The sequence below is a fragment of the Copadichromis virginalis genome, linkage group LG14 (genome assembly GCF_057382275.1).
Source record: "Copadichromis virginalis isolate Kocher_CV1m ecotype Utaka linkage group LG14, C_Virginalis_male_GT1.1, whole genome shotgun sequence".
NCBI lineage: Eukaryota > Metazoa > Chordata > Actinopteri > Cichliformes > Cichlidae > Copadichromis > Copadichromis virginalis.
In genome coordinates this window covers 16667137-16671616 of record NC_140631.1, presented here as the reverse complement: position 1 = coordinate 16671616, position 4480 = coordinate 16667137, and the positions used below count along the sequence as shown (strand labels likewise).

The 4480-nt window shown below is 41.9% G+C and overlaps 1 long non-coding RNA gene across 1 annotated transcript; it reads left to right on the top strand.

Annotated features, from left to right (window-relative positions):
• Window positions 1-739: 739 nt before the first annotated feature.
• On the top strand, window positions 740-4267 carry LOC146693740 (uncharacterized). Its single transcript, XR_014914797.1, has 2 exons — window positions 740-3469; window positions 3648-4267. It is a non-coding gene; the product is annotated as an uncharacterized LOC146693740 (long non-coding RNA).
• Window positions 4268-4480: the final 213 nt, after the last annotated feature.

Here is a 4480-nt window from a genome sequence, read left to right as displayed (position 1 = left end):
CCATGAATTGTTTGAAGAACTAGAAATTATCTAAAAATGCCTTAAGTGAAAATGTAGAGTTGCATCTATTCTCCCAAACCAAAAAAAAAAAAAAAAAAAAAAGGAGAAGAAGCATTCTGTAACTTAGAAATAAGGCTGACGTGTTGACAACAGACTAAAACACTAATTCGCAGGTGGCTATCAGGAACAGAGAGGCGAGCAAAGTCACAAACACCAAGGCTGCAGACAGCCACGCAGAAACAGCAGATAACATAGAGACAACGCCTGCTAGAACCGTGGAGAGGAAGGTCACTTCACACGAGATTGTAGGAGTAGGCCACAGAGAAATAATGCAAAACAGTTTTGAGGCAGCCACTTAAACTGACAGTTTTCAAAGGACAAATTAGTTGTAAAGTCAGCTTCAGGCCACACAACTGTACAACAATTAACTGCCCCTTTAGAACTAGTACATACAGCAAGTGGCCGCAGGTGCTTTATTAAATGCATATATGACCCGTCGTGTCCAGTAAATTTGCTAGGTAGAGACGCTCTGACAAAACTTAAGATAGCAGTCATGCCATTCTTTTCTGGTATTACACCTGAGTGCATGCTAAATGACACCCGCCACATCCACTTTCCAGAAACCGACCGAGTATCACAACATTCTGAGATTTAAACAAACTCCAGGCCCAGATCCACCTTATGATCAGCAAGTGTGGAAGCTAGGAGAACAGCATTTGACCTTACAGCATAGGCCGAAATTGTGTAGGTTACGCAGTAACCACAGATAGTAAAATAATAGAAGCAAAACCACTTTCTTCTTCATATTCTGCACAGAGCGCTGAGCTGTCAGCTGTGATTTGCGCATGTGAAATACACAAAGATAAACAAATAACCATTTATATAGACAGCCAGTATGTTTTCTCTGCTGTGCATCATTTTGCAAAAAATCTGGAAAACCAGAGGAATGATTACACCAACCGGAAAACCAGTTCAGCATGCCAACCTCTTACAACGCCTCTTTCATTGCTACAGGCAATAACTTTGCTGACAGAGCAGCAAAACAGGCGGCACAAAAGACAAACATCACATTGATGGCAGTAAACACACATCAGATTCCACTGGATGTGTTGAAAAATGAACATAAAGCAGCAAGCACAGCAGAGCAGGCAAAATGGCTAAAACACGGTGCAGTTCTGACAAACGACTTAATGATGTGTTATGGCAAGCCAGTGCTGCCAAAATCTCTCCACAAGATGGCGGCATTAGTGACTCATGGCTATACGCATTTGTCATCGGGGGGAATGACCTGTATTGTCAACTCTCATTTCTACACTGTAAATTTTGAAACTTCAGCAAAACAATTTGTCAGAACGTGCATGACGTGTCAAAAATATAATGCTCAGGGAAATCTGCGACCAAAAAGAGGCTGTTTTCCCACTCCACCTTATCCTTTTCACACAATTCATATGGATTTTATTGAACTAAGCGAATGTCAAGGGTCAAAATACGCCCTAGTGGTTATAGACGTGTTCTCAAAATGGCCGGAAATCTATCCAGTGAAAAAGGCAGATGCAATTTCAGTAACAAAGTGCCTGTGCAATCACTTCATACCCACATATGGCATCCCAGCTTTGATACGATCAGACAACGGCACTCATTTTGTAAATGATGTCATCACTAAGGTCTCTGAAGCACTCGGTTTCAGCATAAAATACCACTGTGCTTATCACCCTCAGAGCGCAGGCCTTGTAGAGAGAACTAACGGCACTATAAAACAAAGGCTCAGGAAATGCATGGCAGAAACAGGAAGGCCGTGGCCTGAATGTTTGGGTTTAGTGAAAATGTGGATGCGCTTAACGCAAGGCTCCCATAAACTAACTCCATTTGAAATCATTCATGGCAGGCCGTTCCCACTGCCGATCACCAGTCAACCAATAGACAAAGCAATCAGAGAAAACACATTAGCAGAATGGATGTCTAAGCTATTGGAAAACAAAGAGATCATTGTACATAATCAACAACCTGATGATGTTTCTCCAGTGTCTTGCAGACTAAAGCCCGGTGACTGGGTTCTGATCAAGGTGCTCCAAAGGAAAAACTGGAGCACACCCAGGTGGGAGGGGCCATACCAAGTCCTCCTCACTACACCGACCGCTTGCAAAATTGCGGAACGACCATCCTGGATCCATCAGAGTCACTGCAGGCGAGTAAGTGAAGCCATCTAAACACAGCTGACAGCAGGCTTGCCCACTTGTTGTGATCTCGCCCGGTGGAGGGGTCAGCTTTCCTGGCCGGGGGGTCTACTCGCGACAGGAGGGTGTGTCCCGTCGTCATGAGGTGGTGGCTCTTAATAACTGCAGTGGCCCTGACCATGGCTGGGCTCCTCATCTTTGCTTCCGTGAGGGACAACAAGTCACGCAATATGAAGAAAAGGCAGACACTGTATGACAAAGGACAGTACACCAAGTTTCCCCATGGCTACGCCACTAACTTTTGGTGGCAGTTTATGAACACTACAGCTCACTGGAATAATAAAACTGACTGCTATGCATGTACCCATATGCCCCTATCCTCGCAGACGTCTGGCCTGTGGCCGTACAGCATACCTGAAGATCGCAGTTGGTGTCTGTTGGGCCTGGCAACACATCCAGGCTACGGTACTCTTTGGTCCAAGGCCAACTACAGCATCCCAGCAAAAGCAACCTGGAGGTCATCATCACCCACAAATGTGAACTGTTCCGGACAGACCTACCTACTGACCTGGCCCCAAGTCTCAGACCCACTGCCTGATGTAATTCTACTGAACAAGCTGAACGCAGCGCAACTGCCAGTATGTGTGATGAACAATGGATCGCGGGCAGTGGGGGAGCTGCCTACTCACCTATCTACCGGATGCCACTACAAACAAAGACTCAGTACCAGACAGGATGTGCACGGACGGCACCAAGCAGTAAAGGAACCAGAGTTTCGCATCTGAGGAGGAGTGAAATTCTTACAGAGCTTGATCCCCGGCATTGGAGCTGCCGAGGTGCGGGATCATGTGGAGATCAACCGATATGCTCTGCTACGACGCATCAACTTTGACAAAGGCCCTGGGACCGGCTTTAGCAGGAGAACAGAAGGCCATCAGAACGATGGTGCTGCAGAACAGACTGACTCTAGACCTGCTAACAGCATCACAAGGAGGAGTTTGTAAGCGGAGACATTTATGAAGCTTTGCAGAATTTGACCATTCTGCAGAAATATGTCACTGACCACACATCTGGAGCAGCTACACCGCCATGTCTAAGAGTAATGATTTCAAAGATGATAACAACTACAATGACTGCTTATGTTGCTGTGCCTCAAGAAGAACAGCATCCCGTTGCAATTCTGTTAGAGGAGAACTTGTAATAACTGCTAATGAATGACGTGGTGATTAAAAATGACTTGTCAAGTGATCATGCACTGATTAACACATTAGTAGTTTATGCAGGTACAATATAAGGTTTTCATCCTTTTATTTTTTGAAGTTTTCATTTTAAATATAAGGTTTTCATCATTTTACATATAAGGTTTTCATCCTTTTATTTTTTGTAGTTTTCGTTTTAAATATAAGGTTTTCATCCTTTTAAACATAAGGTTTTCATCCTTTTATTTTTTGTAGTTTTCGTTTTAAATATAAGGTTTTTATCCTTTATTTTTTGTAGTTTAGTTTTATTATTTTTTCTTGTTTATTCCACTTGTTATTTCATTTACTATGATTTTCATTTACTATGATTTTCATTTACTATGATTTTATTTGTTCTTTTTATTATTTTATTTTGTTTTATTCTTTAGACCAAATGATTTCCATTTCTGCTATGCTGACATTTTGAAAATTAAAAAATTGCTTAAGATACTTAATAAATAACCTTCACAGACAATTGTTGTATACATTTAAAATAAGTTAAAACAGGAGGGAATGTTACAGGAAAAATGATTCTATGTTTCTTTACCTTCTTTTAAATGTGCAAGCATGCCCTTTTGTCTATGGTTAGATTAGTTTAGAATTATCTTTTTAGACTTTCTCAGCAAAGACATACTGTTTTGGGACATATTGTTTTAGATTGTTTTATCTCTCACAGCTTTCTCACAGCTCTCTGCTGACGAGACTAGCGCCACATATGGAGTTGTTTATTTTATCTGTTTTGTATTTTCTTATCCTGTTCTCACTGTCTTTCCTATAAAAAGTGCCCAGCCTCTGTACACGTTGTGAGTTGTTCTGAACAGCTTACCCGTGTGCACGTTAAAGCATAAAAAGTGATCTTGTCTCATTGTGTCTTTATTTCTCCTGGGTCTTTTACAGGGTTTTCCCCCAACACAGTCCGAAAATCTGGCATTGTCAGGTCACCAGTTGCTACATATCAAAGCATTTCTAAGTGCTTGCTGCCTTTATCAATAAAATATAACAATTTAGAGACAGTCTGGATTTGCTTTAATTTTTCTGGACAGCAGCGGCACTTTTATGCATAACCAA